Source organism: Oreochromis aureus, unplaced genomic scaffold (assembly GCF_013358895.1).
Source record: "Oreochromis aureus strain Israel breed Guangdong unplaced genomic scaffold, ZZ_aureus HiC_scaffold_23, whole genome shotgun sequence".
Lineage (NCBI taxonomy): Eukaryota > Metazoa > Chordata > Actinopteri > Cichliformes > Cichlidae > Oreochromis > Oreochromis aureus.
The window spans coordinates 302,430-325,081 of NW_024108802.1; the positions used below are offsets into that span (position 1 = coordinate 302,430).

The 22,652-nt window shown below is 38.8% G+C and overlaps 3 long non-coding RNA genes across 3 annotated transcripts; all 3 read left to right on the top strand.

Moving 5' to 3' along the window:
• Window positions 1-2,245: 2,245 nt before the first annotated feature.
• LOC120436803 lies at window positions 2,246-4,127 on the top strand. Its single transcript, XR_005610609.1, has 3 exons — window positions 2,246-3,532; window positions 3,640-3,730; window positions 4,110-4,127. It is a non-coding gene; the product is annotated as an uncharacterized LOC120436803 (long non-coding RNA).
• A 302-nt stretch (window positions 4,128-4,429) lies between these two features.
• On the top strand, window positions 4,430-5,174 carry LOC120436804. Its single transcript, XR_005610610.1, has 3 exons — window positions 4,430-4,573; window positions 4,684-4,774; window positions 5,157-5,174. It is a non-coding gene; the product is annotated as an uncharacterized LOC120436804 (long non-coding RNA).
• Window positions 5,175-13,125: 7,951 nt separating this feature from the next.
• Window positions 13,126-15,259, top strand: LOC120436805. The gene is made up of 5 exons (XR_005610611.1): window positions 13,126-13,140; window positions 13,977-14,006; window positions 14,447-14,515; window positions 14,724-14,798; window positions 15,194-15,259. It is a non-coding gene; the product is annotated as an uncharacterized LOC120436805 (long non-coding RNA).
• Window positions 15,260-22,652: the final 7,393 nt, after the last annotated feature.

Sequence of the window (22,652 nt, forward strand, 5' to 3'; positions counted from 1 at the left end):
GAGGCCAAAGAAAACTCCAGCCATTGAGAGATTTGCTCTGTGACCCAAATTCCTCGTTTGAAGACTTGTCTGAGCTGCTTCACAAATGCAAATTAACTTATGAACAATACTTGGATTGTGTCTTCAATTTAAGCAATGGCCATGTCATCCTCTTAAAGCGTGAACCTAATGACTGCTGGGTGAATGCATACAATGCAGATCTGCTGAGGCCTGGAATGCCAACATGGACATCCAATATGTCATTGATGACTACAGCTGCCTGATGTACATGATGTCTTATGTCTCTAAACCTGAATTTGAGATGACACAATTTCTTAATGGAGTCATCCAGGAGGTAAAAAGTCCAATGTCAATGAAAGAGATGAAATGAAACAGATAATGCAGGCATATGCTAAACACAGAGAAGTCAGTGCCCAAGAATCTGTGGCAAGGACATGCAGCCTGCCACTAAAAAAAGTGTTCACGCAGTGTGGTGTTCATACAGACTGATGATGATGCCCTGAAAATGAGTCTCCCGATGAGCAGGTTGCAGAGCATGGCACCAGATGATGAAAATGTGTGGATGTCTGGATTGCCAGAAAAATATGCAAACAGACCCAGAACACCTGAGTTTGAAAGAATGTGTTTGGCTGAATTTGCTTCAGAGTACAGGATTCTCTACAGCCGTCAAACAGAGTCAAAAATGCCATCCCTCTTTTGAATAACATGGGTTATATTCAAAAGAGAACAAGAGGGAAACCTGCAATAATCAGATATCCTCGGTTCTCAGAAAAGAAACAACCAGAGAAGTTTTATAGCAGACTACTAAAACTTTATTTTCCACATCGATCAAATGATGACCTTAAAAACACAAAATACCCCACATCCGAACAGTTCTACAAAAGTGGAGCAAAACATGGTTTTGCAGTACGCCAATTGTTACCTTTAACAAAAAGCGTTATGAAAGCCATGGCAAAACAATGGAAAGGGCACTGGAACAGATTGAACAACAAGGCCCACTTATCAATGCATGGAACACCTTTGCACCTGAGGTTGAAGTAGATCGTTTAGAGTGTGTGGCCCAACGACAATCCAGACATGACACTGACGAAAATGAAATGGACATTGTTCCAGACTACCAAGTCAGTGGTAGCAGCAGTGGAGCCATGCCAGCAATCATAGCACCAAAGCTGAGCCCAGACTTTGTCAGAAAAATGTACCAAAGTCTGAATGAAACTCAAGCATCCATATTCTACGCAGTGCGTGGTGGTGTTTCAAACTTGTGTGGGTCACTGTCCTGAGCAGTTCTTTTATTTTGTCTCTGGAGGAGCTGGCTGTGGAAAATCACATGTTATCAAGTGCATATATGAGGAGGCAACAAAGATTTTGCACCAACTCCCCAGATTCCGTGACCAAGCAGACATGTCCTACCCTGCAGTCCTGCTGGCTGCATTTACTGGGACTGCAGCTTTTAACATATCTGGGAAAACACTGCACTCTCTGCTAAAGCTGCCAAAATCTTTAAAACCGCCGTATCAGGGACTGGGGAATGCACTGGATGAAGTGAGAGCTTCACTTTCAAATGCAGAGATTCTGGTCATTGATGAGATATCTATGGTTTCTAAAGACCTTTTGCCTACATCCACTGGAGACTTCAGCAGATCAAAGGAAACAAGAAGCCTTTTGGTGGGATGTCTATCCTTGCAGTAGGAGACTTTTACCAGCTGCCACCCCTTGGAAAAGCCAAACCACTCTGTGTGTACGAGGACAATGTCCTTGATCTCTGGAAAGACTATTTCCACATGGTCAACCTGACAGAAATCATGCGACAGAAAGATGATCATTCTTTTGCTGAAGTTCTGAACAGGATAAGAGTAAAGCAAAAACAGATTCTCTTGAAGCCAATGATAAAGCCTTGCTCACACAGGCTATCCATGACATAAAAGACTGTCCATCTAATGTATTACACATTTATGCTACAAACAAAGAGGTGGACAAACACAATTCAGCAACTGTAACTGCTCTTCATTCTGATATCATAAATATTCAGGCCGAAGACTACAGAAAAGACCCACGAACGGGTGAGATGGTCCTGCTGGCAGATATGATGAAAGGCAACAAAGAGATTTACCTGATAACATACAAGCTGCACCTGGAGTGCGTGTTATGATTATTAGAAATTTGGATGTTGAAGATGGGCTTGTTAATGGGACATTTGGAACAATCACGAACATTGTGACAACCACACAGGATGGATGGAAAAAACTGTGAATCTCATTGGACTTACGCTGGACAATCAAAATTCTGGGCAAAAATTTCGCAGAAAAATACAAGGATCCTCAGACAACCTGGTATATATTGAGAAATGTGAAGAATCTACAAGTAAAAAGGAGTTCTTCGCAGGCAATTTCCAATGAAGTTGGCCTTTGCATGTACAGCTCACAAAGTACAAGGCATGACAATGGAGTCAGCAGTAGTATGTTTGAAGCGTGTTTTGAACCTGGAATGGCCTATGTTGCACTCAGCCGCACAACCTCACTTAAAGGACTCTACATCACAGACTTTGATGAAAGGAAAATCTATGCTGATCCTGCCATCACAGATGCACTCAAAAATATGAGACATGCATCATTTGAGAATGCAAGACCACTGTTGCAATTCTTAAAATCAGTTGTTCCCACAGTCCCCACGTTGACAATTATCCATCACAATGCACAAGGTCTCCCAACTCACATGGAGGACATGAGATGCCACCATGAACTCAGCCTTGCTGATGTTTTATGCATAACAGAAACTCACTTGTCTGGATCATCAGTTTCTCCCGCTTCCAGCTCGAACAGTACAACATGGCCACACGCAACAGACACGTCTCTTACACAAACCATACAGACATGGCAAAGGTAAATGGCGGTGGAGTTGCAATGTACTACAAAACAGTTCTTACAGCAGAGTCTCGAAAATACCTGCAAAATGTGACTGACCTTGAATTTGTTGTTATCAAGGTTGAATCGCCAGTCACAGCTTTGATAGCAACTGTATACAGGCCACCAAATTACAGCCACGTGAGGTTTTACCACAAATGCAATGTCTTTTGGACTCATTGGAAATGATGAATTGCCAACCAATTATTGTTTGTGGAGACTTCAATGAGGACCTTATGAGCAGAGGAAAAAACCCATCCAAGAACTGTTTCAGTCAAGAGGATATGCACAACTTATTACTGCTGCAACTACCGAAAAACACACATTGATTGATCACCTTTACATATCACAGCCATACGCCTGCCTCCAATCAGGTGTTCTGAATACATATCACAGTTATCACAACCCCATTTATTGTGTAATTCACTAACACAAAATGACTGCAAGGTTGTGAGGGATATGGACTTGCCAAGTGATCTTAGTGTCTTTGCAACTGAGCACACTCTACCACCAACAAGGACAGCTCACCAGTGGGAGCTGATACATAAGACTGCTCTCATCCATTGAAGAGCTGACCAGAAACGTGAACAGAGAGACTGCAACTGCACCTGATGGGATCCCTGCCATAACAGGTAATTGTATTTTGTTTCTTACTTTATATTGTAACATTTGATATTGTTTGAAACAAACTATAATCTCATCCATTAATTAAGTCATCCATTCATTCATAACTCCTCAGATGTGTTCTGTCCAGTGAAGGCAGTGGAGAAGCCCTACACTGATCTTGAAACTGTGCCACGCTAGTAGAGACCGGCTACAAGGATGGGCAGGTATAGTGAAATTAAAATGCACCTTTTGGTTCAACAGGTTTATATATACAGTCAAGTGATCAAAAGACACCAGTATTAAACCCATTTAAACCAACTACATGCTTGGATTGGAACTGTATACAGGCCACCAAATTACAGCCACGTGTGGTTTTTACCTTAAATAGCAACTTACCCCATCCAAAGACACCAGTATTAAGCAAATTTTTTTTTTTTACTACCTTTTAATATAGTTTTGGGTCATTTAGTTCTAAAGTTAGATTTGTTTTTCCAATTATTTTTAGAACTTCATTACTTGCCATTTCGCTAACTGAAGAGCTGCGCTTTGTGATGTCTCTTGTTTTATTGTTTTAAATTGTGTTTTCCTTTTATCTGTTTCTAGCTGTTTTCGCAAAGTCAGCCAACCACTTGCTTCCAAATGACCCTTATCCAGAAGTATCCGTGAGTGCCTCATCAACAGAAAATAAAGTGGAGACCTACCTCTCAGAGAAAAACACACACATAAGAAAAGCCGACCCACTTCAGTACTGGGAAGAACATCCTAATCTGTTTCCCTCTATGGCTGCTGTTGCGATCCCAGTGTGCCCCTGTAGCTCTGTGGACAGTTTTGGATTTGTTTACATCTCACCCAACCGCTCACGGCAGATGGCTGCACCTCTCTAAGCCTGGTTCTGCCGGAGGTTTCTTCCTGTTAAAGGAGTTTTTCTGAACACACTCTACCACCAACAAGGACAGCTCACCAGTGGGAACTGATAGATAAGACTGCTGATGTGCTCTCATCCATTGAAGAGCTGACCAGAAACGTGAACAGAAAGACTGCACCTGATGGGATCCCTGCCATAACAGGTCATTTGTATTTTTTTCTTACTTTATATTCTAACATTTATTGATATTCTTTGAAACAAACTATAATCTCATCCATTCATTAAGTCATCCATTCATTCATAACTCCTCAGATGTGTTCTGTCCAGTGAAGGCAGTGGAGAAGCCCTACACTGATCTTGAAACTGTGCCACGCTAGTAGAGACCGGCTACAAGGATGGGCAGGTATAGTGAAATTAAAATGCACCTTTTGTTCAACAGGTTTATATATACAGTCAAGTGATCAAAAGACACCAGTATTAAACCCATTTAAACCAACTACATGCTTGGATTGGAACTGTATACAGGCCACCAAATTACAGCCACGTGTGGTTTTACCTCGCATGGCGACTTACCTCATCAGAAGACACCAGTATTAAGCCAATTTTTTTTTTTTTTTTTACTTCATTTTAATTTAGTTTTGGGTCATTTAGTTCTAAAGTTAGATTTGTTTTCCCAATTATTTTTAGAACTTCATTACTTGCCAGTTTGCTAACTGAAGAGCTGCACTTTGTGATGTCTCTTGTTTTATTGTTTTAAATTGTGTTTTCCTTTTATCTGTTTCTAGCTGTTTTCGCAAAGTCAGCCAACCACTTGCTTCCAAATGACCCTTATCCAGAAGTATCCGTGAGTGCCTCATCAACAGAAAATAAAGTGGAGACCTACCTCTCAGAGAAAAACACACACATAAGAAAAGCCGACCCACTTCAGTACTGGGAAGAACATCCTAATCTGTTTCCCTCTATGGCTGCTGTTGCGATCCCAGTGTGCCCCTGTAGCTCTGTGGACAGTTTTGGATTTGTTTACATCTCACCCCAACCGGTCATGGCAGATGGCCGCCCCTCCCTGAGCCTGGTTCTGCGGAGGTTTCTTCCTGTCAAAGGAGTTTTTCCTTCCCACTGTCGCCAAAGTGCTTGCTCATAGGGGGTCATATGATTGTTGGGTTTATCTATATACATTAATGCTTGTATGCTTTTCATTTATACTTTTGCCTTACTCTTCAGTTCATAATATAAAGTTGAATGGTTTCCTTTTCCTTTTTATTTTATATTGCTTTGCTATTTACCACAATCTAAATATCATGTTTAAATGTCATACATTATTGTAAATGGTATCTGTACAAAATATTGTTTGAATAACATGATACATTTATTAGTCCCTAACGGAAATTTCATAATTTGCATGTGGTATTTTCCCCTTGACATTAAAATACCTTTGAAATACAAATTGAATACCGCATAATGGACATTTTTTTTTCTACCACTTTAAACGACTCAAAACTGTAAAATCTATATTGTAACTTCTCTTGAACACCTGACACTAAAGCATAATTTATTTTCTTTTATATCTATTAACTTATTTTGTAATCATGTAACTGGAGCATCTTTCTCTCATCTCTGTATGCCGCATATAACAGAGATCACAATACAGCTTACTTTGCTTTAAGTTGAAAATCAGCTGTATTCCATTTCCTCCTTCTTGTGGTATAAAAGCAAACTATGCTCATGTTGCATCTTGCTCCCTCTGGTGTTATAAATGGCAACCGGCACTAATTGAACCACATTAAAGGCAAACTACACTCATTGGCAGTAGCATAGGCACACTTAAAATTTCTTCTGAAATTTTCGCTTTCTAGTTCTTATTATTATGTGTGCCTATGCCAAGAGGCACACATATTACTATTCGTCGGATTTATTATTCTTATTATGTGTGCCTATGCCAAGAGGCACACATATTACTATTGCTCGGATTTATTATTCTTATTATTATTATTCTTCAGTTTCCGCCTGAAATTTTGCAGCGAATCTCGCCCCGCAGTTTTGAGACAAGCTTCATATATGTGACCTCATTTTGTGCGGCTGGATCTGGAATGGTGTGCTATGACTTTTGGTGTTTATGTCTATTATAGTTTTTTAAATATTAATATTTTAGTGAAAATTTTCCCGCGCCTCTCTGCCTAACAGTTTTGACATTAGGGTTACATATGTTAGATCATTTTGTGCGGCTGGAGCTGGACTATTATGTCATGACTTTTGGTGTTTATGACTTTTATAGTTTTTGAAATATTTAGATTTTAGTGCAAATTTAGGCCAATTCATCTTTTGGCGTAAATAAACAGACTTCATTTGTGGTGTGTTGCGCCATCTTTTGGTCCCATTGAAACAAATTTCAAACTTCATTTGTGGTGTGTTGGCTCTCTCTAGTGGTATGCCGGGAGTGGTACAGCCTGTCTACCCTTATTTGGATACCGTAATGATGACAATATCAATGGCGCGCACAGCCCTCGCTGCTTTCAGGAACCATTGGAGGTTTTAAGGTTGCGCGAACCATTCAATAGTTACGGTAAACACAATGGCTTCTATGCTTGGTGGAAAACTCCATATCCCACAATTCATAGCACACCTCTGCCGAGTTACACAATGGCGCCACCACTTCGTTTTATATGTCTTTTATTAGTGTTTCTAGGTCACAAAATCAACTTTTAAGATATTTTCAGGCGAGAATGTAGGTATGTAAACTTCAAATATCTGCTTGTTTTATCATATTAGCGACAGTGCTCTGACGACCTCGGTCCTGCCTGACAGCTAGCCGGCTACCTAGCTAGCTGCCGCACTTGGCTGCAAATGCACAGCGAGGGACTCTCTCTCTCCTTTCACCTCCCGGTCTCTCGCAAATGCTCGCACAGAATCGGAGTTACAGCTGGATGTGGAAAAAAATAACTGAGTTGTTTGGTGGTGCTATAATGCGGAGCTACAACAGTGGGCAGCTATCCACGGTGTATGACAGAAAGGACATGTCGCGACCGCGACCGATCGACCGGTGTTTGCTAACGCAGAGGTCAATCGTGGATCAGGGAAAGCGAAGGCAGGGCGTGAGGTGCACGGAATTTCAGGTAAGAAGTTATGACCTGCACTCTATTTGGGTCAGATATAAACCGAGTTTAGGTGTAGTTTATTTAGCAACATTTCTCTTACGTGTTGCTGATAGCCGGCTAGCTAGCTAGCGCCGCTAGCTTAGCCAGCTAAGCGCTGCTAGCGACCCTTCGTGAAAAACCACCCAGGCTTGGCTGATAGTGAGGTGGCTAAAATTTGTTTCATCGCCCGATCGCTCGGCAAGGGTCTGTGTCTTAGCTGGACTTATTTTTCATTTATATGGGCCGATGATGCTGGTCGATGTGGGAAAAAATAACTGAGTTGTTTGGTGGTGGAGCTACATCAGAGGGCAGCTATCCACCGTGTGTGACAGAAAGGACATGCCGCGAACGAGACATACAAGGCGGTGAGGCTACTGCCGATTGACCAGTGTTTGCTAACGCGGAGGTCAATCGTGGATCAGGGAAAGCGAAGGCAGGAGCGTGAGGTGAACTGAATTTCAGGTAAGAAGTTATGACCTGCACTCTATTTGGGTCAGATATAAACCGAGTTTAGGTGTAGTTTATTTTCATTGTGTTGACTTTTTTCAATCACTTACAATAACTTCGTACTGCGTGCTAGCTAGCACGACGGAGACGGAGTTTGTATACAGCTGTGTGCACGCTAAGTTACCGATGTTACCGATGTTGAACTTTATGACAGCCTCCCTGTCATTCTCTCGCCTGTTGAAACTTCAGTCATGAAACTGATCAATGATCGGCTTTTTCTCTCTTGTTTGTTTATCGCGCTAAACAACAGCAGCACGTTTAAGCTTGATCAGCTGTTGTTAGAATTCATTTGCTTTTAATTTCTAGTATCAGCTGATGTTTGCTGCAGCCACAGCTGTAAAACGGCTGTTCCAAACCAGATGTCCTTACTGAATCATCAGAGCTGAACTGGTGATGGAGAAACAGGTTTACCCTTAGGTGACATGAATGAGTTGAAGGGAAATTATGAACTGTTTCTGAGAGAGGAATATACACCAAGCTCCTTTTTTTGTGTAGCTGACAGCTGGTAACTGTGCAGGGGCGGATCTAGCAAAGCTTTTGCCAGGGGCCAGGAGGGCATTAACAGAGAAAGGTGGACACAAAGATATACTTTTCTTTCTTACTCTCATATAAAATATTTAGCTTTTATTAAATAGTTATCTGAATCTTACAACCAAAGTTTGTATAATAATACACAAGATTGGCTGTAGACCATTGTTAATCATTCAGAACACTGTGTAAAAAATAACAAAAAACAAAAAGTGAATGCAAAAGTGCATAAATATTTATTTTACGTGTTTGATGTGTGTGGCGGGCGTGGTCTGCAGTGCCGCTGCAGGGGAGGTGGACCCACCTGAGCGGCACCTGCAATCACGCCCTCGGGCGTAGTCTGTGCTCTCGGCTGTTTTGGGTGTGTGTTGGGCTGTGAGTTGAAAAAGCTACAGCTGGCTGGATGGGTACACCAACCATGTGTGAAAAGTGGTCCATAACGTACTGGTTCAAAGCGTGTTCGTGCAAACATTGTCGTGTCTGCCGTGGTACAATGGAACTTCTGCTCATGAACCTGTGTGCACAGCGTCTGCAAATCGGGGCTGTACAAAGTCACTTCATCTTTACCCAAAACTGTAAACTGTCATCTGTGAGGCATGAGCGGTGTTTGTTTTACCATAATTCATGGTGGAGAATGGCTGCTCTTCTGAGTTTTGCTGTCTGTAGCTGTATGAATGGCAAACTACACTGATTAGCAGCGGCATAGGCACACTTAAAATTTCTTCTGAAATTTTCGCTTTCTAGTTATTATTATTATTCTTCAGTTTCCGCCTGAAATTTTGCAGCTAAACTCGCCCGCAGTTTTGAGACAAGCTTCATATATGTTACCTCATTTTGTGCGGCTGGATCTGGAATGGTGTGCTATGACTTTTGGTGTTTATGATTATCATAGTTTTTAAATATTAATATTTTAGTGAAAATTTTTCCGCCGCTCCTCTGCCAAACAGTTTTGACAATAGGGTTACATATGTTAGATCATTTTGTGCGGCTGGAGCTGGACTAGTATGGTATACACTTTTGGTGTTTATGACTTTTATAGTTTTTGAAATATTTAGATTTTAGTGCAAATTTAGGCCAATTTCCATAGAAACAGACTTTATTTGTGGTGGGTTGGCTCTCTCTAGTGGTATACCGGGAGTAGTACGGCTGAAAATCTGTATGCTTGTTTTTACACTCAATATCCCATAATGCATAGCACGCCTCTGCCGAGTTCAACAATGGCGGACACCTCTTCGTTTTAAACGTCTTTTATTAGTGTTTCTAGGTCACAAAATAAACTTTTAAGATATTTTCAGGCGAGAATGTAGGTGTGTAAACTTCAAATATCTGCTTGTTTTATCAAGACATCCCATGTTATGATAGCCGGCTAGCTAGCTAGCGCCGCTAGCATAGCTAGCTAGCTAGCGCTGCTAGCGACCCTTCGTGAAAAAGAACCCGGACTTGTCTTGCAGTGAGGCGCCTGAAACGTTTCACCACCCGATCGCTCGCCAACAGTCTGTTTTAGCTGGACTTTATATGGGCCGACGATGCTGGTCGATGTGGAAAAAATAACTGAGTTGTTTGGTGGTGGAGCTACAACCGAGGGCAGCTATCCACCGGTGTGTGACAGAAAGGACATGCCGCGAACGACACATACAAGGCGGTGAGGCTCCCGCCGATCGACCGGTGTTTGCTAACGCGGAGGTCAATCGTGGATCAGGGAAAGCGAAGGCAGGAGCGTGAGGTGAACTGAATTTCAGGTAAGAAGTTATGACCTGCACTCTATTTGGGTCAGATATAAACCGAGTTTAGGTGTAGTTTATTTAGCAACATTTCTCTTACGTGTTGCTGATAGTCGGGCTAGCTAGCTAGCGCCGCTAGCTTAGCCAGCTAGCGCTGCTAGCGACCCTTCGTGTGAAAACCACCCAGGCTTGGCTGATAGTGAGGTGGCTAAAATTTGTTTCATCGCCCGATCGCTCGGCAAGGGTCTGTGTCTTAGCTGGACTTATTTTTCATTTATATGGGCCGATGATGCTGGTCGATGTGGAAAAATAACTGAGTTGTTTGGTGGTGGAGCTACATCAGAGGGCAGCTATCCACTGGTGTGTGACAGAAAGGACATGCCGCGAATGAGACATACAAGGCGGTGAGGCTACCGCCGATTGACCGTGTTTGCTAACGCGGAGGTCAATCGTGGATCAGGAAAGCGAAGGCAGGAGCTTGAGGTGAACTGAATTTCAGGTAAGTTATGACCTGCACTCTATTTGGGTCAGATATAAACCGAGTTTAGGTGTAGTTTATTTTCATTGTGCTGACTTTTTCAATCACTTACAATAACTCGTACTGCGTGCTAGCTATCACAACGGAGTTTGTATACAGCTGTGTGCACGCTAAGTTACCGATGTTACCGATGTTGAACTTTATGACAGCCTCCCTGTCATTCTCTCGCCTGTTGAAACTTCAGTCATGAAACTGATCAATGATCGGCTTTTCTCTCTTGTTTGTTTATTGCGCTAAACAACAGCAGCACGTTTAAAGCTTGATCAGCTGTTGTTAGAATTCATTTGCTTTTAATTTCTAGTATCAGCTGATGTTTGCTGCAGCCACAGCTGTAAAAACGGCTGTTCCAAACCAGATGTCCTTACTGAATCATCAGAGCTGAACTGGTGATGGAGAAACAGGTTTACCCTTAGGTGACATGAATGAGTTGAAGGAAATTATGAACTGTTTCTGAGAGAGGAATATACACCAAGCTCCTTTTTTGTGTAGCTGACAGCTGGTAACTGTGCAGGGGCGGATCTAGCAAAGCTTTTGCCAGGGGCCAGGTAGGGCATTAACAGAGAAAGGTGGACACAAAGATATACTTTTCTTTCTTACTCTCATATAAAATATTTAGCTTTTATTAAATAGTTATCTGAATCTTACAACCAAAGTTTGTATAATAATACACAAGATTGGCTGTAGACCATTGTTAATCATTCAGAACACTGTGTAAAAATAACAAAAACAAAAAGTGAATGCAAAAGTGCATAAATATTTATTTTACGTGATTGATGTGTGTGGCGGGCGTGGTCTGCAGTGCCGCTGCAGGGGAAGTGGACCCACCTGAGCGGCATCTGCAATCACGCCTCTCTGGCGTAGTCTGTGCTCTCTCGGCTGTTTTTTGGTGTGTGTCGGGCTGTGAGTTGAAAAGCTACAGCCGGCTGTTTGGGTACACCAACCATGTGTGAAAAGTGGTCCATAACGTAATGCTTCAAAGCGTGTTCATGCAAACATTGTCGGATCTGCCGTGGTACAATGGGACTTCTGCTCATGAACCTGTGTGCACAGCGTCTGCAAATCGGCGCTGTACGAAGTCACTTCATCTTTACCCAAAACTGTAAGCTGTCATCTGTGAGGCGTGAGCGGTGTTTGTTTTTACCATAGTTCATGGTGGAGAATGGCTGCTCTGCTGAGTTTTGCTCTCTGTAGCTGTATGAATGGCAAACTACACTGATTACCAGCGGCATAGGCACACTTAAAATTTCTTCTGAAATTTTCCCTTTCTAGTATTACTTTATTCTCGCTTATTTGGCACGGAAGCGTAGAGCTGCCACCCAGGCAAAAGAGAAATATAAGTATATCACGTTATAACGTGAAAGATTTATCGTTCTAACAATATACTATCATGTTTATACAATATACTTTTCATGTTTGAACATTGTGCGAGCAATGTACATAATTATCACGTCCGCACAATATTGTGCGAACGTGATAATTATGTATATTGTAATAACGTGATATTATATTATACAAACATGAAAAGCATAATGTTAGAACAATAAACATTTCATGTTATAACGTGATATAGCTCTATTTTCTTTTGCCTGGGTGGCAGCTCCACGCTTCCATAATGTGGTAATCAAAATATGTAACTTAATTAATTATGATGTGACGACTTTTGCCTTTTCTTATTATTTTGCCTTCTCAGAAAGGGAAAAAATACAAATAAAACTGTTTACACTTGTTATATACAATAACTATCAAAACCTATTCACATTTAATTTGGCTTTCACAGAAATCCCACCTCTCCTTCTGGCTACAGAGCACTTACTTACTAAGGTTAGAAACAAAGCACAGTTATGCTTTATTAATGTTCGCTAATTACAATGTTCCACATTTCCTTGCTTTTTAAGTCATTTTAGGCTTTTTAGAGTTTTGGGGTTTTTAGCAGTAATGTTTCTGCCTATTTATTTCAGCCCATGAAATCGAATGCAGATCTTCCTGATGTGAGATTTACATAAATGTAAGTAATTTTGTTTGTCATTGTCATTAATGTTGTTGCTGTTGTTGTTTTTGTGCAGTTTGCAATCATATAAACCTAGCAAGCATCAGTCAGCACAGTGACGAACCTAAACTGATTCTTGCTTTATTCACATATATTATATGTAATTATATATACCTGCACATTGTACCTAGGGTTGCAGCCACTTGGCCCCACCCATTGTTGTGACAGCCCTGATTGTACTTATACACTGCATCTGCCACATTAATGTATTTTTAAGTGACTTGTTTGTAATACATGAATTTGTTTCTTACAGATGTCAAAGTCTCAACCTCATGCTGCCCTCCCCATCCTCCTAAAGTAAGTATTTGTTGTTGTAGTTTTTATGCAGTGTCTGTGTCACATGCTAATCATAATTACTGAAATAACTGTTTTCTAACAGATTTTCCAAAACACTAGTTATGTTTGTTGTCATTCAGACTAATACTACTGCTTAGACATTGCTTAGTGGTCATGCATGTTTGACAAGCTTGTTATGATACCAAAACTGTAGGCCTGTCACAATAATCGATATATCGACTTAACACACAATACATGTACATGACCTCAATAATTGTTAATGATGCAATTTATCTGCCATTATATTTACAAAAATAAAATATAATAATAACAACAAAATAACATTAAATAACATTGTTTTCTATTTGTTAGAAAATTTACTATTTATTCAAGTTTTTATGGTATCTAATATTTTGATACCTAATTTCCATGATCTAAATATTTTTAGAATTAGATGTTGGTTTGTCAATTGAAAGTGTGTAGATCTTGCATTATTATGGTATTATATTATGATTATACATTCAAAGACATAAAATGGTCTTAAAATGACAATGACATAACTTGTTGCAGTTGTTTATGGGGCAATATACAGACCAACAAAAGTTGTTATTGTAACAGGCCTTCAAAACAGACGGTTTTATGATTGATAAATTCAAAAATAAATACATTTAATTTCTCTGAGATTCTCTAATATTCGGTTACAGTTCACAACACAGCTACCTGTACATGCAGTATTATACTGTAAATATAAATCTCTGCATTTAGCATCCCACTAGAAGAGTCACAGTTACTGCCTTTTTTTTTTTTTTTTACAAATACCTGTACTATTACTAACACATTTACTGTTTTACTTTTAGCCTGTGGATACAAATGCAGATTTCCTTAATGTAAGTTGTGCATTTTAATTACATCATGTTATTTTTATTATTATTTATTTATTTATTTTATTTTACATTCAAATACGATTGCTAGTAGGTAGGTAAAGAATAGTTCACCTATAATTGATATTCTCAATTAATTTCTCACCTCTGATTGAATGCCTTTGTTTGTTTGCCTTTTTTTTACTATAACAAAACATTTTGCAGGATATATATGGTGAATTTATATGCATAGATACAGTCGTAGTGCTTGACACATGCACACAGCAGTAGATGTACTAAAAGGAAATAATTACAATCATGATGTTGATTGCTGATGTCAGTATATATATTTTAGAGGAATGTTTTGTTTTTCACCCAAAATGAACTATATTGCTTCAGAAGAGATTTATTAGCCTACCTGACTCTTATATATTGTTCTGTTTTTTGTTTGTTTTTGTTATTTTCAGGTTCAATGGTGCGTGTTCTTCTAATGGCCACCTTCCCACTGGAGGTTTTGATCCACAGCAATTTAAAAGGTAAACAGCTTTGAAAGTCAGTTCAAATGGTTAGCTAATAGTATTCTAAAAAAGCCTACAACTCTGTCACCAGTTTCTTTACCAAAAAGTACCCATAAAAGTATCTCTCAATAGCATATCATTGTAGTTCAAATGTTTAGTTGTACAAATGTCAGATTTTTGGAAATCTAAAACTAGTCAAACACTCAAATGTTCATGCTTTTTATAGGAGCACAGATCAAAACGGACATCGGCGCAGAGTGAAGAACTGCCCTTCACAAGGACACTATGACAGCCATATATAGTAAGTGAAGACTTTCTGTGTATCTGAAATTGCATACAGCACAAGTAACTTACTTTGCAACCATTAAAATAGGTTGTAAAGTAAGTTACCAATACAAAAAGGTGATGATGCATTGTAGTGGTTGGTCTCAGACAAAGAAGGTCAACAGATTTATGAATGCTGGAGGGTAAGGAGAGACAACCAAAAGGGGTGTTAGCATTACTGTAATGTGAACTGGATAGACTTTCCATCTAGGAAAAAAAAGGGGTAAAATTATGCGTAAAATATATCTGTATTAATATCTGTATCTATATAAACAGAAATATCTGTTTGCTAAATGAAGCCAGCTAACATAAATCATATTTTTATTTTAACTCTGATAAAAGTAATAGAACTGTGACTTTTGTTTGTTACAGTGGCAGTAAGGAAGAGGTTTCCCAATGTGTCCAGAAGGGCTTTGAGGATTGCAGTGAAAGCTGGGGAACTGAGACTGCTGGAAAAGGAAAAGAAATTAAATTTAAAGTATGTTGACTTATGTTCACACAATCACACACACATATACACATACACACACATATGTGTACATATATATATATACACACATATATATGTGTGTCTGTGTTTCTTTAGAATGTTTAAGTATGTAATGAGAATAAAATTATAAAATGAATATTCCTTGCTTGATTGATATGCTATATCTATGTTTTAAACATCAAATAAAGATTTCTTTCAGCTGTTGCATGTGAATGTGTTTTCTTAGAAATATATGAAGGGTTAAATTTATATATTTTTGAATGATTTTAAATAAGTTTAATTGTATTTTGAAATATATTTTATAAATATATTTCAAAATATAAAAACAGCCAAAAAAATATATGTGTTAAAACACATTTCAAAATATATTATAAATATATTTTTGAAATATATTTAAAATATACAAAAATGGCCAAAACATATATGTGTTAAAATATATTTTAAAATATAAATATATTTTAAAATGTATTTTAGCACACATATATTTTTGGCCATTTTTTTATATTTTGAAATATATTTCAAAATGTATTTTAAAATATATTTTTTACCGTATGGGTAATTACATATGAAATTATATGTACAAATTATGTGTTCCATTACACTATTAACAGCACAGATTAATCCCTGATCCTGTGAGTCTGACCCAGTAGATAATATTTATATGATCATATTTATGCCTTTGTTGTTTCACAAAGGGTTAAAACATTCACAGGTTGGACTGTGGTTCTCCTTTAGCGTCTCTGCTGGTTTTTTAACTGTGAACCTCTTAGATCCAAACTTCTGAACTGCTCATCTCACAGAGGACAAAAGGAAAGAACCCCGAATCTCTTCTTCACCTCACTTTCATACCTGCTCACCCTTTCTCCCCCCTTCCCTCACTGGACGTCACATCTTCACACTTGGGCCAATCAGGTTGTTGACATTTGATCATCTGACATCTACCCACACCTCTTCTCTCTCTCTCTATCCCTCTCTCTCTGACTTGCAAGATTTAACACAAAGTTTAAACTTTAAAATCACTTCATTACATTTTCTTTCTTATTCTTAACACAGAAAATTCACATTCAAAAACTTAACACAGAATAAAACAGAGTAGCCCAGTAGTGGGACATGGTTCCAGCAACTCTGATGGTGACGGCCCGTTTGAAGCTGAAGCTCCGGCACATGTGTCAAAAAAATCAACACACTGCTTCAGAAACGCTGTGCTGAGGCTTAGTTTGTCTGAACAGAGTCACGTGATCAATGACGTCTGAAGCTTCATTCAGCACGTCACTGCTTCAGTACCTGATTCAATGGTTTATAAGGAATTGAATCATTGGTGGGATTTGTGCTGTGTTTTGTTGATTTTGTGAGAGTGAATCAGTGTGCGACATAATTATAGACATGGAGCTAGGAAGAGAGGACGCTCTGCCTGTTCCTGAATAAAAACCAGTTCATCAGCATTTCTGCTCCCAGGTCTAAAATGTACATAAGAAATATGATATACACATAATTATAATGATATAACTTATAGTATATTATATATAAACGTACCAGTCTGCTGGTTAATTACATAATCAGGTGGAGGCAGTGACCTCACAGCACAAGCATACTCACAACCTATTATAATATTGTGCTTTACATTGTTATATATAGTGTATTTTTTATTACTAACAAACTACAAGAAGTCACAAGCAACAGGAGAACACACCATGGCACATGTTTAAACAAGAACGTTTTATTCATCTAAATTATTTATTATTAAAATCGTCATAACAGAATTTTTTTCACCTAAAACAAATACATGTTCAAAGCAACATATCAGCCTGATATCAGACACAACTGTCACGTGACATTAAAGAGAGTCTGTCAGTTCATCTCTGCAGAGTGGGCAATCATAATGAAGCAGTTCTTTATAAGCTGTAGATTCAAGCTGCGCTTCATAGTTTTGTCCACCAGATGTCACCAAACAGGACTGTGTTGAAAAGCTTCGAGTAATGAACCGTTTTTCAATCCAAGCTTCAGAAAGCTTCATTTGGACATCAGAGGCCGTCTGATGTTAACTGGCAGCCCTTTATAGACTGCTGCTAATTTACCCTGAAGCCAAACCACTATCTGGGGTTACATACTGAACTAAGCTACACGCACATTTCACACACAATCAAGAGAAATCACAGGTAAGACAATCGTATCCAAAATTCTTGTCTGCAAGCAAAATACAATAACATAAGAACAAAAAGCAAAATATAAGAACAGGTAAATCTGAGGATTATAAAGCCAAACATTCAATAAAACATAAACTTTTGTATGAGTTAAATATCAATATTAAAACCACCCATGTGTGTTTATATGGTTAAGTAATGAAGACGACCTTCATTATACCCTCACACACACACACACACACACACACACACACACACACACACGGCTGTGTGAAGCCTTGAGAAATGAACGTTTTGTGAACCACTTGGCTGGAAGACTCAACTTCTTCTAGGTACACATGGAGTAAAGGCAGGAAAGGCACACACACAAGCTAGCTGCTTAGCCTAACCATCAAAAATGAATGCCTAACCCTGACCCTTACCCTAAACCTAACCATAACCTAATTGTAACCCTGACACTAAAACCAAATTTTGAGTCTCAAAAATGCCTTCAAACACTTGTGGACTGGGATTTTGGTCCCCGTGAGGCCTGTTTGTCCCCACGAGTATAGTAAACTACCAAGTTTTGGTCCCAACGAAGATGTTAATACTCTCACACACTGACTCTCTCTTTCTCCCTCACACACACACACACACACACACACACACATCAAATTAATGATTGTACATTAACATATGTTACTGTGGAAACTGCTATCGGGACCATACTGAATTTAACCAGATAAATATTTGATATAGTGAAAAAAAGAGTAAATGACAAACAGCCATTATAATTCATCATACATTGAGAGTAGCAGACAAATCAATAAAACACCTCTTCCAGTTAATCTAATAATTCATTCAGCGTCCATCTGTTTGTTTTTTTATGAGCTTTGTTTGATTTGATAAGTATCTGAGGCTGAGACCACAGGACTGTAAAATCGAATAAATATTATGCTGAACAGTCCAAAAGATTCAATAATCTTTTAATCTTTTGGAAATGTTCCCAATTCCTACTAATGAATGTTATCTTGCTTCAGGATACATAATACCTGCCGTTATCTAAAGACACATCTGCTTACCTGTATCTTTCGCTTGTTTCTCCTTATCTGTTTTTTTCTAAACCGAGGACCTGATGGCTTCGACCTTTTCTTGTCCATTTTTGTCCATCAGCAATTTTGCACTCCAGTATCAACACCTAATAGACCTACACCTTGTATAGGTTTTTCCCCCCTGGGGTGGAGGGTTATTCCAAGAAGATATCGTCTTTCTCTCATATATAACATCTTACTGGAACCATTATGTTCCAGATATCAACTGGAAGACAGTCTGGATGATCCCAAATAAATCTCTGATTGTAAGTCAGGTGAAGGAAGTTTCATTTAAAATTCTTCATAAATGTTACCCAGCCAGTCACTACATGGTAAAATTTAAAAGACACATAAATTAGTGATGTGTCAGTCGCAAACGAAACGGCTCTTAGAGGCGGATCTTTGGAGTGAACGACACGAGCCGAGTCCTTATTGGGAGCTGTGGGTTTTTTTTTTTTTCCTTTCTCTCACCCTCTCTCTTGCACTTTTTTTTTGCTTCACTCCGCACGCGAGCCTTGTGCTTTGTGCTGGGCAGAGGGGGGAGGGGCGGTAGTTACACTCGCAGTAGCACAGGAACAGAGCGGGAGGGAGAGAGAGAGAGCCAGGGACAACAACGTCACATTAGAAAGGTATAGTAATCATCCACAACTATTTTCATTTGCGGATGATAAAGGATTCAGAAAGTTTATTCATGCAGGCCCATATAACAGAGAATATGCATCTTCTTTTTGTTTTCATATTTTAATTTCTATTTAATTGTGTTGTGGTTTGCAGTGTTTTGTGTTGTTTCACTTTAAATTTGTTTAAAAGAAAAAGCTGAAAATTTAAATAGTTAAAAGTTGAAATGTAAATAGTTGGTTTTTGTATTATATGATTTATTTATTACATTTTATGTGGAGTGAATAAATAAAAGTATATTTACGGTGGCCCATAGAGACAAAGCACGTACAAAACACAACAGAAGTGCTCCAGGATGCTAGGGGCCATGTTGAGCTTAGTACGTGATTTGTCTCTAGGGGCCACCGTATATATTTATATCTAAACATATATAAATAAGACTAGAATTTTTTTAACATTAGTAATTCCTTTTGTGCATAATTTCATATTTTTCTTGATAATAAATTAATTAAAGCAACAAAACAACCTGAAGAGCCGGCTGGGAGCCGAAAGAGCCGGTTCTCTAAAAAGAGACGGAATTCCCATCACTAACATAAAAATTAATTGCACTTTCTGTGGGGATCATCCAGAAACTGTGACACTGTCACGGTTCTGGGTCAGTTTGGACCCAGTATTTTGAGTTTGTTATATTTTGGTTTACTTTTGCATTATGGATTGTTCCTTATGTTTCTCTGGCACTTTGTGTTTCAGTTATCTTGGTGTTTTGGATTTTCTCATTTTGTGGTGATGGTGGTGATAATGACTATTGTTATTGAGTTCCATGTTTCTGTTTATTGGTATTTAGGATTTGTGTTCTCATGTTTTGTGTGGGTTTAGTTCCATGTGTCATTTTCTGTCTGTCTCTCATTGTCAGGTCTGCGTCTTGGTGTAGTGTTCTCATTTCCTGTTTTATTGTGAAGGTCCGCGTCTCATGTGAGTGTGTTCAGTTTTACCCCTGTCTCGTCTTGTTGATTATTCCCAGCTGTGTTCCCCACCTGTGTGTGCAGTGGCGTGTCTAGAAAATTTTTGTTTGGGGGGGCCAGGTAGGGGCACAGATTTGGAGAAGGGTGACAGATGTAATTGGCAGATAATGTTAAAAAAAAAATTCTACCAACCGTTAACCATAATTCAATAACCCTATAAACCTAATAACCAAATGCGCTTTTAACTCTTATTAGAATGAGGTTTTAACCACTATGGTGCAAAGTTTTTAGATACTGCGTTGATGAAGTAGAAAAGATACAATCAGTTCTTTGTCAGTGTTTATGTCATGATCCTGGGTCTATGACCCAGCGTTTTGAGTTTATTGTTATTATTTTCCAGTTTCTGCTGTTTTGTATTTGTTCTTAGGGTTTGAGTTGTGTTTCTATCATCCCTACCTGTGTCTCTCCTCTGTGTTCTGTTCGTGTCCCCAGTTGGTTGTGTAAAACAGTCTGTGTGTTTCCTGTTTTACTTAGGTTTGTGTCTCGTTATGTCCATTAGTTCCAGCTGTTTCCCCTCCTGTGTGCTATTTCCTGATTACCTGATGTGTGTATTTATACTGCGTCTCTGCTTGTGCTCCTCGTCACGTCGTCTGTGTTTCTCTGTGAATCTCTGGGTACTCCGCATTATCCCGTGTTTCTCCATGTCTCTCTGCTCCTCGCTCCGTGTCCTCCTTTTTGTATTAGTTTTCCCAGTTTAGGTTTATGTTCGGTTCTGCTCCACACCTTGGTTTTGTGCACTGTAAATAAAACCCACTTGCACCTCCGCCACTGTCTGCTATTGGATCCTCCTTTCTCACCTTCATACGACTGCTGCCCCAGTCGTGACAGTTTATTCAGCATTCAAGGACCACAATATTTGCATAGTATTTTTACTGACATAGGGCACATATGTTTTGGGCAAAAACATTTTTGAATATTAAAATACGAACATTTTTAACATACAATTGGCAAATTAGCCAATGCCAATGCAAAACTTTATCTGCCTATTAAAAAAAGAAGATAATCTTCTTACAAACTGGTGTTTGATTTTGAAACAGGAAAAAAGTGGGGAAACAAATGAAAAGACTAACATTTGAATAAAAAAGCAAGTAAATACTTTCTATACTGCCTTATGATAAACTTTGGTAATATTGATGTATAAAGAACAACACTGGCTGATGATGAAATACAGTCAGCTGGCATGGGGACACTGCCAGTATTCAGAGGTGGGACCAAGTCATTGTTTTGCAAGTCTCAAGTAAGTCCCAAGTCTTTATCCTCAAGTCACAAGTCAAGTCTCAAGCAAAGTCAAGCAAGTCAGAGTCAAGTCGCAAGTCAAGACAGACAACTTTCAAGTCAAGTCCCAAGTCCGAAACTTTGAATTTCAAGTCCTTTCAAGTCTTTTTTTTTAACCCTCTGGGGTCCTGGGTATAATTGGTCGTTCTTGACTACTTTTGATTTTACTTCTATATTTCACTTTAAAATATGTTTTTCTTGCCTTGTTTGGTATCATTATTTACAGCACAACCTCAAATATCTGAAATTTGAGTTATTTTTCATTTTGGTATACTATATTAGCACAGTTGATCTAAATTCAGACAAAAATTCAGAATCCGAGTAGAAAAAGTTATATTTTTTTACATGTTTAATGAATCATTTTCATAACTTGAAATGCAAATAGAAATTGTATATTTCTAAAAATTATGCACAAGTTTTGCAAACAACAAAGTTATATGGTACTATTTACCTAAAAATGCAGCCAAGGCCTCAGGCGTTTTTATATAACCATTTAAATCTATTTACAGAACAATCAGGTGTGCTGCATCAAATAAGAAGGCACACAAATTATTTGTGCCAGTCCAAAAATGTAGTTTGTGTTCAGTATAAGACAGAGGAGAACACCACAGGCCTAAACCCTGCAGGTCTGACAACTGGAGGTGCAACAGTCCAGTTTTCTATGTGGAGACAGCGTTTACACTGGAATCTGCCTTTGACAGCTTTTTTAGATCAAATATGAAATTCAGCAGTCTAACTGACACACAATACAAAACAATAACTACACAACAAACTAACTATAGCCTCCAAACACGCTAAACGTCACTAATGTCTCACATATGAAACTCTCTCTCTCTCTTTCTTTCGCTCGCCCGCTTTCCGTCGCGGGTGTCACTCCTAAAACTTCCCTTCTCCTAAACAACCAAATGTCATGTTTGCCTTATCATTTTTTTGATTGGCTGACATGGTAAACTCTAACACCAATAGGAAGGAGTGTTTTTCTTTTCTTTTTCACTTGCAAGTGGAGAGCGTATGCTAGGCTGTCTGTAGAAAACACGTTTTTTGTCTAGCATCCCTGTTGAGAATAACCTTTGCAAATAAACAACAGCTAATAATATAAGATCAAAGTATTTTATTTGATGTATTGACATAAATGACAGAAGAAAAAGGCCATGTATAGCAGGACTACTCAATTACACACTAAGGTGGGCCAGATTTTCTAACCAAAAAGAAAAA